We start from the raw sequence: 14,149 nt of genomic DNA, 5'->3' as shown, positions 1-14,149 counted from the left end.
GCTACAATTTAAAAATAATTTTGCAAAATACAGAGTGTTCCAAATAAATAAAAATATCAAAGTTGTATTTTTTTTTAAATGGAACACCCTGTATATTATTACATTTTTAGTTTCTATGATTAAAATAAAGGTAAATTTGATTAAGGTATATCACCCTTAAACCATACCGTTTTTGAGATATTTTCAATTTTGTGAAATTGCAGTAAAAATTTTAAGACTTCATTTCTCCAAGGATATCAAAGTTTTTAATACAAAATATTTACTGAAGTTTAATAATTGATCAGTTATTGTGTTGCAATAATAAAAATAATACTACCTAATACAGGATGTCTAAAAATTTATTTTAAACAATTTCTAGCTTTAAACGGCAATAACTTGTTTAAAAACTAAAGGTTCTCTAATAATAACTTGTTTAATTTAAATGAAACACTCTGTATATTTTAGGAGAATCAGATGCACAATTTAATTGTCCATCAAATTGTATTATACCACTTTTACCTATCCCTTCAAGTTTTCGTAGAAAATGCATTTTCTTATAATTTAGACCTCATTTATCAATATACCCATGGAATATTGACATTTTAGATTGTTTTTAAAGCAGCAAATGTACAGGTGCTAAAAACAATAATATTACCAACCTATTTTTATACAAAAATAAAACTATTTAAGTCTTTATAAAAGAGTATACTATTAATTAAATATACCACCATTATTTCCGCCCAAATATTAATTAATTACATATTTAGTTGTGTTAGTTAATAAATTATTCTAAATAAATGTGGATTTGGAATCAGAAATCAATATAATAATAAGTTATCAAAATGGACGTCTCTGTTGTTATAAATAAGCATCCGGCAAAAAATTAAATAAAATGTTTAAGGTGTTACCACAAACTAAATTTTAGGTTAGTCTGTGGTGTTACTTTTTACCACACTGTCTAAAACACATACAAAATTAAGTTTTTTAGTATTTGGAGCAATTATTATTAATCAACGCAAACAGTCAATTAATGAAGTTGGAATACTGGAATCATATTAATTGGTCTTCCTTTACAAACATTTAAACATTTTTTTTTATTTTTTAATGACATAAATGAACTATATCGACAATTATTATCTATACTCTTTAAAAATTTGTTACATCTTTAAAAATAATCAAAAATGTCAATATCCATGGGTATATTGATAATTGAGGTTTAAATTATAAGAAAATGCATTTTCTACGAAAACCTAAAGACATACGTAAAAAATGATATAATACAATTTGATAGACAATTAAATTGTGCATCTGATTATCATAAAATATACTCTGGGTGTTCCATTTAAATTAAAGAAGTTAATGCCGTTTATAGCTAGTTATTATTTAAAATAAATTTTTAGACACTCTGTATAAGGTAGTATAATTTTTATTATTGTAACACAAAATTTAGTAAATAGAAATACTTCAGTACAATATTTGGTTTTAAAAACTTAAATACGCCTGGAGAAATAAAGCATTAAAATTATTACTGTATTTTGACAAAAACCTAAATATTTCAAAAACGGTAAGATTAAAATGCGGTAAACCTTAATCAAATTTATCTTTATTTTAATCGTAGAAACTAAAAATGTAATAATATACAGGGTGTTCCATTTAAAAAAATACAACTTCGATATTTTTTATTTATTTGGGCCACTCTGTATCTTGTAAAAATATTTTTAAATTGTAGCTCTAATAGTCCTTAACGAACCCAAAACTTACAATTTGCAAAAATCTAAGAGTTTAGCTACAATACTCCGCATCGTATGTGGTGAACAACTCTGTATATTACAAAATATTAAGTAATAAGTTTCGTTAATTATTTAGTACTTTATCTTGTAATATTAAAATTTTCTTAAGCAAAAAAATACAATAATTAAATAATCTAACAAGAATAAAGAAATCTAAGAATATAAACCAAAGCATTTTATGAACATAAAATCTCTACCAATGATAATTTAAGTGTTTACTTATGAAGGGTGTTTCAAAAACTTAAAAATAAGATTTATTTATTATATCAACATAGGTTCAATTCGGATATTTGTTTTGTAGCTACAGGAGCTATACTAGTAGTTTTCTTCCAAGTGCTTTTAGCGCTTCGAATGAAATCTTAAAGGTAAAAAGTTACTAGGTATAAGCACAGCTTACAGAATAACATAGCTTTGACACTCGCCAATTTTTCCCACGCTCGAATTTAAAACGCCCCACTCCGACGATGCGCTAACTGAATTAAGCGACCGACAGTCAGCCTCATTCAGTCGATGCATAGCCTCCACCGGTGGCGCGTAGGGCCGTATTACGGAAGATTTTAATTCGATTTTTTTTCTTATATTTAACCATAGGTATTTGTGCATTTTGAATGGGAAAAGGTTTTCCGGGATGTGCGGCTGCTGATTGCAGAAATAATTATGGAAATAATTCAAAATATAGTCTGTTTAATTTTCAATTCAATTCAAAATTAATGTTCAATTCAAAAGTATATTTACACTTTAGAGCTTTTCAAAACGATGAAGACTACTTATTTGAGGCTTTTACAATGCCAAGTGACCATTTTTTTATTTAGTTTCCTCATTGAGGCTATTTTATAAGCTTCTATTTAACTTGCTTTGTATGTAACTATCTATGTATGTATGTATGTTTGTCTCGGGGCAAATCTTGTGTTAAATTAAACCACTTCCTTTATTGTGGTGGAGATTGAAATTTGGCATGTAGGTTCAGTCCCGATGACAATACATTTTTTTGCAAGGCATGACCCGAATTTTTGACAGCTGTCAAAATGGCGGCATTTTGAGGTTTGGTTTGGTTGAGGTTTTTGATTTTTACACCCCTATTTATGAATGGATCGGCTGAAATTATATATATATATATATATATAGTATATATATATATATATATATATATATATATATATATATATATATATATATATATATATATATATATATATATATATATATATATATATATATATATATATATATATATATATATATATATATATATATATTATATATACAGGTTGTTAACTCGACAGTTACTTATAGGGAAACAGAATGGCAACACTGCCTATTGAGAACGTATGCATTATTGATTTTTCTGCCGACTCGTCCCGTCGCGTCGTCTATCGACGAGCGGGCCGAGGTTATTTCAACCATAAAACTCTTGCCGCGAGTAATGAACAATTTAACAACCTGTATAGGTATATTGTGGGTATATACATATGAAAAAAAATATATGGGCGGCCATCTTGAAAAAATGACAGTTTAATGACATGTCAAAATTTCAAAGTCAACCGATTTTCATAAAAATTGATATATAGGATGGCCATGGGCTAAAATGAAAGAAAAAAAATTTGAGCTGTCAAATTTGACAGCTGTCAAAAAAATTTCAAAGTTGTCCGATTTTGATAAAAATTGATATATAGGACGGCCATGGGCGAAAATGAAAAAAAAATGTTGAGCTGTCAAATTTGACAGTTGTCAAAAAAATTTCAAAGTTGTCCGATTTTGATAAAAATCGATGATGGCCGTGGGCTAAAATGAAAGAAAAAAATTTTGAGCTGTCAAATGTGACAGCTGTCAAATAATTTCAAATTTGTCCGATTTTGATAAAAATCGATATATTGGATGCTCCCTACCCCATAGTCGGTTTTCATTTTATTTTTCTCACATTTGAACTGTCAAATTTGACAGCTGTCGTTTTTTTTAAGTTCTCCTTTTTTAATGAAAATCGATATACATATTATTAGGATACCCATAGAAAGTTATTTAAGAAAACATTTGAGTTTAAGTGTGGGGCACTGAGAAACCAGCATAACTGTGTAGAAAAATACTTTTATAAAAAACTTTTAAACAAGCTTTATTTTAAATACACTAAAAGAATAAAATAAACTCTTTTCTCTAAAACTTTTATTATGAACTTAGAAACGTCATTACACAATTTTAATATTAGATATATAAAAGCTTTGTCGCGAGATTTCTCTACATCGATAAACAAGTAATTAACTAAAACCTGTAGTCCACCCTGTCTCATTTTCAAAGTTTGTGTTATGATAGACCACTAGACCAGGAATTATGTAAGATAAAAGTTGTCGTAACCAGATTTTATGAGTGCAACTGTACACTCAAATCTCGCGACAAGCTTTTATATAATATTAAAATTGTGTAATGACGTTATAAGTTCATAATAAAAGTTTTAAAGAAAAAGTTTATTTTATTTTTTTAGTGCATTTAAATAAAAACTTGTTTTAAAAAAAGTTTTTTTATAAAATTTTTCAGAACAATTTTGTTTCCTTAAATGAAAATATATTATGTAAATTCGTTAAATTATTTCAGACAATTAAATTCAACCATCAATCAAAATTTTCCTATAATGTATTTTTTGTTAAAATTATACGCAAAAGTAAGATAACAAAAACCTAAAGCTCCTAATTTAGAAACATTCGTAAATAACTATAAGTAATCAATGTACCTATTTCATTTTGCTGTTATTTCTAAAAATAAATTAATTAATTTGCTTTTTAAATGTTTTTCTTTGAGAATGCATATTTATTTAAAGTCAACAATTTAAAAAACGTGTATCTAAATTATGTTCTAGCACCAGTCGAATAATTTTTACGTCACGTGTAAAATTTTGAATACATCTCTCATTGGACTGAGCTTACGCGGCTATTGGTTTTGAAGAGAGCTCTGCTGCTCTAGTGTTCCCCTTTCGAATCGTAGTAAACTGAGCGTAAAGATCAAAGCGGCACGCTACACTGTCCGAGCTGGTTTTTACTTAAGCTGTGGTATAAGTGAGTATATTTCAGTGATAAAAAAGTGTCTACAGATTTGCCAGGAACGTGCATATGGGTTATCACTGGAATATGTTTCTAAAAAAACTTGTGCGCAACAGACTTCTTTCTCTTGTTAACAAAATTGTAACGGTCGTTTGATGCCGATTAAAAGCAGCGGCGGCTCGTCAGAGTAGGCCTCTGAGACCGCGCCTACCCTTTAAAATGAAGGAACGATTTATTTTTTTGTATCTAGCTTTTTATTTAATCCCAGTATATCTTATAACAATTCTACAACACATTCAACATAATAAAACTAAACATATATTTTATAAATACATCCAGGTCCAGGCGCAACATAAGCCGCGAAAGCCCATCGAAAGCCCAAAAAGAACGCGACTTGACACAGGCGATATAATTCTAGCTTGGAAAGTTCGTATTGCCTACCTATGCGTACGCCATGAATGTTTGGGAGTGATTCATCGGTCGCTACCATGTGAACTAATCTGTTCAAGGTCATATTAAACTTAATTCCAGTGCCGTGGTCTTTCAAGTCATATAATAATCAATACATAATCTGTTGTTTTAATTGTCAAAGTCTTGTCAAAACATGTATTTGGTTATAAATATAAAATGGAATGCCCCATTGGTCGCACTGCAAGCACACCAATGGACTGACGCACAAAAACGAATCAATCAAAGAAACGCGATATAGTATCGTCTTTGTCAATCACGCTAACATTTTAGAATAAGTAAGAGGAGCGCAGGCAGATGATTAAACCGGGCCTTTAAAAACCTACCTCTGCGGTAAAAATTTACGTTTTTAATTAAAATTAATAGTGAAAATTAAAAATGATAGCGCGCGTGTCGATTCTAACTTTATCAAGCGATGAATCACTCCCAAACATTCGTGGCGTTTACTCTATTAGCGACGATAAGATCACGTAAAAACTCGCTTGTGGACTCGATGCGTTACGACGGGGTACGCATCTCTATCGCAGGGTTGAGGCGAGATATTTGGCGCTTGGGTGTGTTTTCATTGGTAGTTTAAATCATCTGACTATAGACTATTGCGACAACGGTGGACAACGTCTCGATATTGTATGCAGGACTCATGAAGTGCGTTCACAGCGTGGGTGAATTAATTGGCCTATGTTTTTGTTTTTATTTGGACAGTTAGGGCTAGAATTATTTAGATTGTTTGTGTTTCTCAATTTAAATTGTTTGATGGCTACTAGATACAGTATTTTTAACTCGACTACACACAGGGTAAGGTGGAATTTTAACAGTTCTTAAAATTAAACACAACAAATATTGTTGAAATTTGAAGGTTAGGCTTTTCTTCGCCAGTAGTATTTATTTTAAAGTACCGAAGAGGACTTGAATTTTAGTGTCCTTTAAAATTAATCCTATTCATACCGTTACTCTTTCTGTACTTGAAATTCTTTTTCTAAAACGAAATGAAACTGAAAAAAGACAAATATTAAAGAGTCAAAAATTTCCGCAATATTTAAGATAAGAGGCAAGGTAGGCAATAGCTTTTAAGTATTTTTATTGGTACTAAACCTAATAGTTTTCGTACCAATTAAAAAAAACAACGCATCGCAGAATAATACTTCATAGGTTTTAGACGATGAATCTCTAGGGCGTTAAACTCAATGATTGTACAAAAATTAAACAGGTGAGAAAATTTATTTGTATTTGAATAAAATTATCCTGTAGCCTCACCTTCCTATATACTCACGAGCCGCCACTGATTAAAAGTTATAACTTGGTAATTTGTCTATATCGATCTCCTTGATGAGATAAACGCTATTTTATTAATCACCATTTAATGAAACTGAAATAAAGATAAAATTAAATAATGATTTATTTAATCTAATTTATTATTAAATTTTATTAAAATCTTTAACACTGATGTTCAGCCTACTTCATTCACTACCTACAGTAAATTCAGGTTACAACGTTTTCCGTCTTCCGATTTCTAATCTCCACCTCTCTCTATCTCCCTATCCATCTACTTCCAAACCTCTATACAAAACTTCTTTATATATTTTTTTTTACCCTCTCTCCAGCTCTTGCGTGGACTTCCTCTTTTTCTTCTACCTTGAGGGTTCCAATTTAATATTTTCTTTGGGATTCGATGTTCTTCCATTCTTTGCACATGTCCATACCATATTAATTGCTGAGTTCTAATGTTATTTACGATGTCGTGTTTTAGTTCCATTTGGCGTCTTATGGTTTTATTTGGTATTTTATCTTTTCTGGATTTTCCAGCCGATCTTCTCCAAAAGTCCATCTCCGTGGCTTTTAGCGTTCTTTCAGCTTTCTCTTTTAAGAGCTATACTTCAGAGCTGTAGGTAATTATGCTTTTTACGATAGAATTGTAAATTCTTTTTTTGTTTTCTATAGTTACATTCTTATCCCATAGTATTCCATTTAGCATCGAAACTGCTTTTCTGCCTTGCATATTACGCATATTTCTTTCCAATATTGTTTTATCCAGTGTTCCGTCTTTGGATATTTTCATTCCGAGATATTTGTAGCTGTTGTAATGACTTGTCCTGTTGCTAGTCGCAGGTATTGTTGTTGTCCACAAATGTACATGTATTAAGTTTTTTAAATATTCAGTTCCAATCCCCATTTCTCATACTCCTCGATAAGCTTTCGGGTCATGTATTCCAAGTCGTCTCTATCTTGTACTACAACAGCCTGGTCATCTGCGAATGACAAGGTGTACACTGTAGTATCATCATCTACTGGTAATCCCATAGAACTACATTTTCGCTTCCATGTTTTCAGTGTCTTTTCCAAGTAAATCTTAAATTAAAAAACCTTAAAACAGAATATTGGTATTTACGATAATTAAAAAAGACATATTCTTTTAATATACTGTGACTTGAAAACTATGCATTTTCTCACCCATATTTATAAGAACATTTTTTCATATTTCTTTTGTTAAGAAATCACTAAGTTGTTGAATACTTCGACCAGTTAATGACATTAAAATTTTTAAAGGTTGCATTAAACTTGGGTTTAGGCAAGATAATAAAATTGCGTTTGTTTTGTTTTGTTAAGACCGAAATCGACAAAACATAAAGACGCAATTTTTAATCGGCATTAAACAGCCTACTTAACTGTGCTAACAAAAGAAAAAAAGTCAGTTATAGCCCATGTAGAATGTAGAATGAGTAAGAGGGGGGTTAATCACTGCGACCTTAAAGATCTATTGTGCCCCCCTTCCTTGACTCATCACACTGTCTATAACCCATCATACCCCTGTTGTGGAGGGGACAGGGTATTTCCCATCCTCCTCTGACAACAGTTCTTCCTCCGAGGGTACACACCCTTCCACGGTTGGACCTTGCCTCCGGCTCCCGTGAGGTGGAGGGCGGCACCCGTGAGGTGGAGGCTGGAGGATCTGTCTCCATTTTCACCACCTCTTTAACTTGGTCTCTTCTTAGACCTGATGCCGGTGTTGTCCCGTATCTATAATAGAGGATATGTCCCTCTTTCTCTATTGCCTCCTTGGATTTGAGGTCAATTCCTATTGTAAGGACCTGACCATGACCCTCCTCCCCCGAGTTGAAGACTCGCCAACACGATGTCCTTACATTGAAGTTCTGACCCTGGATAAGGCTCAGCAGGTAGGTGGTGTCTTTCCCCTTGCTCCTCGGCAGAAAGACTGTGATGGCCGCCCCTTTAGAGATGTTTTCTTCCTTCACTGCAACCAGTTCCGGCCCCTGCAAATTTTTAAGCTTAGGTGCGATTTCCACCAACCAATTCGCCGGTTCGTGAGATACACAATCTATGAGGATCATGCCCACCCGAAAGTGTATCCCCGCAAAACGCAGCTGACCCACATTTTGTAGATCATTGTGTTGCGATCCGATCGCCACTACTTCGTCCAGTATAGCCTCTTCTCGAGACGTTTGCTCGTCGGTGGTCAGAGCAACCTCTGGGAAATCCTTTTGCAGCACCGCCATTTTCACTTGTCAGTTTCACCGGTGGTGTTTTTAATACTAGATCTCATAGTGTTCCCACGAGTCGCTAGGGATAGTCGGTCCACTTCTACAGAGCCGCGCATGTAGAAGTAAGGGGTAAATGCAATCGGGTGCCCCCTCATGCCCCAAGGTTGAGGCCAGTAATGGCTAGTCCTCTATCTAGCCACGCATCCCTTTGACCTGGTCCCGCCATCCTAGGATTTAGGTTCTTGGTGGGGATGTCTCTTCTTGGTCCAGGCGGTTAAGCCAAGACCTCCCCCCACACCCACTACCCGCGAGACATGACCACAGTCAGTAGAGGGTGCCTGGTATGACGGACAGGGGTAGCCTCGTCCGGCATCGTTATATGTCTTGGTGTACGTCCCTGCCACGACACTACAGCCAGGGACAAGACGATGAGTGAGAAGTTTGTTAGACCAAGCCAGGCGCTAGGGGGATTCCTCCCAGCACCTGACCAGGAGCTTCCCCACCAACGACAAGATCTTGCATCTCTTAGGGGAAGCAGTTATAGCCCATATGTACGTCCCTAGTAAAACTGTTGACACTTTTTTAGCAATAAAATATGTAGCGCTTATAGTAACCTACATCCTCAAAATTTCATTAGAAACACTAAAAGCACTTAGAATAAATAGTATGATAAATTAAAAAAAATGAAGATTTTAACCACCTGTAGCTACGAAACAAAGCAGAATGGGGCCTATGTTGATATGAGAAATAAATCATATTTTTACGTGAGGAATTTCCTCATCGGATTTTGAAACACCCAATATAACAAAGTCAATTTTTATTAAAAGTAACAGAATTTCTTGAACAAACAATTATTTTATGCGATCATTAACTTATTTAGGCATATCAACTTGATTTAGTCACTATAGAGTAAAGAGTAAATTTATTCTATAACCTACAACCACTATAGTAGTACCTACTACTACTAGTACCGTATGATTGAAAAAAAAAACGGCGTCAGCGATGGCTATGAAATTAAGATGGTTTTTCAATTTATATGATGGAATGTGATCAATGTCCATTTCCAACCCGTTGTTTTTGCGATCATACGGTATTATTACACTACTACTATAGAAACTGTTCATTAAAAAAGTTAAAATAAATAGACTAGGTAGTTCAATTTCAAGAATTCTAAATACAAGAATATTTCTTAACATTTTATTCCTGTTTCTATCTCTTTGAAACGGACTAGATAAAATCTTTTATATTTTGTACCTACAGAAATGTATTTTAAGATCAAGCGAGTGCTACAAAGGTAAAGATTTATTGCTAACCACAGAAATATTAGAAATATGATGAAACATGACCAAAAGTAACTGCCAGGCGTTACAAAGTTTAAAAGGAAAATCAGAAAATATAAATCGTTCTGTCGTATAGAAAATATTTCTTATAAAATATGCTTTATACCAAGAATATATATTTTTATTACATGTCCTAAATTTCATAGTATTTAGTATTTATATTTTTATTGTTAAAAAATTGAAATAAAAATATATTTGAGGTTATTTTTGTAATTTAGAGTTATTTTTTAGTAATTTTCGGTTTCTATAAGAGCACTGTCATATCATCAAATAAAATCGTAATGCTTAGATCACCATGTAATTAATTAAAATGTCTTCAACTAATGTGCAAGCGGTGGACCCCCAGCCGATAGAGTTACTTAATTTATTTAAATAACAATATATTTACCTAAATATTGTATACAGGATGGTGACAATTTCGAGGTTCTCAAAGTTTGGGGTCTCGGCGGCTTTTATCAGCAAGTAGTAAATTAATCTGTGACAAGTATAATATGCAAGAGTTCGTCTACGCTCTCTACATACCGTATGATCGAATAAAAACGGCGTCAGCGATGGCTATGAAATGAAGATGACATTTCCCATATAATTTTACATATAAAATGAGAGCGATCTTCATTTCATAGCCATCGCTGACGCCGTTTTTATTCGATCATACGGTATTATGGCATTACAAGAAGAAATTACAAGCTTTTAAACTAAATCTTAAATAACTTAAAAACGATTTATTTTAGGTTCCTATACATGTATACTCAAAAAGTAACGAATTGGAAAATATTTTCACTAGTGAAACAAAAAAGTGGGTTTCCATTTGAAAAAAATGATTTTTGATAATTTATAAATCGCTCAATTCCATGACAGCTACCGCCATTATTATATGACATTTGAACAATTTAATTTTTGAAATAGATAGGCACATGTATTCTCTTTATGTCACAGTAGCTGTGGTAATCACTAAATTTGACTTTTAGACTATACAAATTTGCTTGACGGGTAGTTTTTTCCTCCAAAAATTTTAAATATTTTTTTTTCTCAAAAACGGTTAATGTTAGGTATAGAGTGTTTAATATCAATATTCATAGAATTTAACAGAAAATTTAAGTATGTAATAAAAAATTGGGGCAGCCATTTAAAATATGAAAGTTACTGTCAACTTCCGGTATTTCCTGAAGTGCCGCCATATTGAAAATATTTTTAATCGATAGATCTCGTTGTGAAACAATGATGTGCAAAAAATCTCCGATCTAGATATTGTAGTTCTCTAGAAACTTCTAATGCACGCTCAGCCTGGGACACTCTGTATAATGTCTAATATTTTACCTCCTGAGATGTTAAATAAATTAGTCAGGTAAAAAAACTTTGTATTGAAGTTTAAATGTTACTAATAAATTTGTGTCCGTGGATATTTATTCATTCAATAGTTTTAACTTCAATATATTATTCATAAATATAGAATACATATTTAATGAATCTGATCTTTAAATACCATCACTATTTTATGGAGTAAATTATAATTATTACAAGTTAGTCATTGGCGATAATTTTCAATTCGAATAGTTCACAATTGTATCTTGGTATAACTCAGATAAATTATGTTAATGACTTAGTACTCTAGGTACTACATTAATATACATAATAGTTTAAATTAAGTTTCAATTAAGTGTTTTCAGAATAAATATTAAACAGCTAATTGTTAGCGCATCGTTCTAGGTTTAGTTAATCAAATAATTTAAGTAACCTGATAATATCCCTAAATATCATAACAGCTCTTTAAATTAATAGCTTGCATCTGAATGGTTTAATGCATTTTAAAAATATAGATATACCTTGTGTGACAACGAAATCCTTAGAAAAAGCGACATTCAATTCTTTTTATAGAATAAATTTGAAACGTGTGTTCAAAAATATAGTTTATGTAAACAGAGATTCTGTATTAAAATAAATTGAATATAGTTTTTTATTCAATAATTCCAAGTGAAGAATTTTAAAGATACTTTTAACTGGCAAAATACCGTTTTAATTTCATATTCGATATGGCAGATTTTTAATGATACCAATACCGTCGCCAATACCACAATGCAACCAACTGAAATATAAGCGTATACAGGGTGAGTTTCCTACGATGTTCTCTATGGGTATTTCGGAAACTACTGGAGATAGAGAGTCGGTTAATTGGGGAAAGAATTGCAGTTTTGTGGGGTCATATACAGGGTGCTACAAATTCGAGGTACGAGCATTGGTCGGAAACCGTAGAGATATGAAGATAGTTAGTAATAGATACGAAGATAGTTAAATTGGGGCAAAGTTGCGCCTTGGGCTGTTCGCCAAGACGCCATCAAAAAAGTTTTAAAAATTTCAAGGATTGCTGAGTTTTCTGGAAAAACGGATTTTTTTGAAAACTAATTTTATTTTTTCCTGTCGTTATTTTTTAGAAAATCAAAAAACTAATTCCACATTCTCATAGCCACTTTATTAGGACTATCTGATTGATGAGTATTTTTAGATTTTCAAATTAGCTGATAATTTGTGAGATACAGAGGCCAACTTAATTTTTTTAAATACGGACCTGCATTTTTTATTTCAGATTTTGAAAGAACTGAGTCTCCTGAGTACAATGATATGCCACACTTTATACTTTTTTTTGGGTACCGGGAATAGCAACAAAACTATTTAATTATTATTTAAAAAAATTCAAGTCCGACTCTGTTTTTTAAATTGTTTAATCTGATTATATTCATCGCAACAATATTGATCAGTGCTAATTAAAATTGAATAAGGAAAATTGAGCCAATTGAAAGATTCAAATAAATAATATCCAGATCAGCAATTTAAAGATATTATTTTTAATTTTTCTTATTGTGAATTTGAAATTCTCAGTGTACGATCTAATAATTTGCATAATATTTATCGTAGTTATTATGAATAAATTAACTTCTACAAATTATAGTTTTTAGAGCTTTACATAGTCTACATGTTCGAAAGGGTTACCACCCTCCCTATTGCACTTATGCAATTTATTTTTCGTTCAATTTTATTTATAGCTTTTGAATAGAACTTCTTATACTTTCGAATGCATTTTGTACTCTTTATTGCAACTGCCCAGATGTGTTGATTTCACTTTTTTGTAAAATTTGGACCTGTCGAATTACTTGACGTCATCAGACGGTCCAGGAACCTCGCTTGCCATTATACTGCTCTACCATTTCCAATCCATCTTCCAGGGAAATGATTTGATTGTTTATATTACATGTTATTTATATTATTTTTTATTATTTTATTGCATTTGATTTTCCGTATTCAACCCACGTCACTGTTAAGTTTGAAAGCTTATCAATATTGTAACGATGAATATATTAAATATTAAAAAAAAACAGAACAGGACTTGAAATTAGTATAAATAAATTGTGTCCATTAAAAAAAATTATTATTATTATAAAAAAATTAAAACAAAAAAATATTAAGTGTGGCATATCATTATACTCAGGAAAGCGAGTTCTTTCAAAATCTAAAGTAAAAAATGCAGGTCCGTATTTAAAAAAAATAAGTTGGCCTCTGTATCTCACAAATTATCAGCTGATTTGAAAATCTAAAAATACTATCAGATAGCCCTAATAAAGTGGCTATGAGAATGTGGAATTAGTTTTTTGATTTTCTAAATAGTAACGACAGGAAAAAATAAAATTGATTTTCAAAAATATCCGTTTTTTCCAAAAAACTCAGCAATCCTTGATATTTTTAAAACTTTTTTGATGGCATCTTCGTGAAGATCCCAAAGCGGGCAACTTTGCCCCAATTTAACCATGTTTGTATCTATTACGGTTACCGAGTTACCAATGCTCGTACCTCGAATTTGTAGCACCCTGTATATGCGCCTTTCGGATTTTTGAAAATATTTACGGCTTACTAGATATTTAAAAAATCGCTATTTTAAAAATTGTCCCTAATTCCATTATAATCTATTTTAGACAAAAAGTTTTCAGATAAAAGTTGTAGATAATGACATCTCTAATGAGTTTGTGTTCTCCGATTTTTTCTAAAGCCTGTCATTTTTG

General features: G+C 31.8%; 1 protein-coding gene across 1 annotated transcript in view; it reads left to right on the top strand.

The window, feature by feature from the left end:
• LOC115878624 overlaps positions 1–14,149 on the top strand; it is a 46,518-nt gene that overhangs the window by 16,511 nt on the left and 15,858 nt on the right. The window lies entirely within an intron of this gene.

The sequence above is a fragment of the Sitophilus oryzae genome, unplaced genomic scaffold (assembly GCF_002938485.1).
Source record: "Sitophilus oryzae breed Bouriz unplaced genomic scaffold, Soryzae_2.0 scaffold_151_pilon_pilon, whole genome shotgun sequence".
Classification (NCBI taxonomy): domain Eukaryota; kingdom Metazoa; phylum Arthropoda; class Insecta; order Coleoptera; family Curculionidae; genus Sitophilus; species Sitophilus oryzae.
Note: the sequence above shows the minus strand (reverse complement) of the source record. Positions and strands in the feature narration are given on the sequence as shown.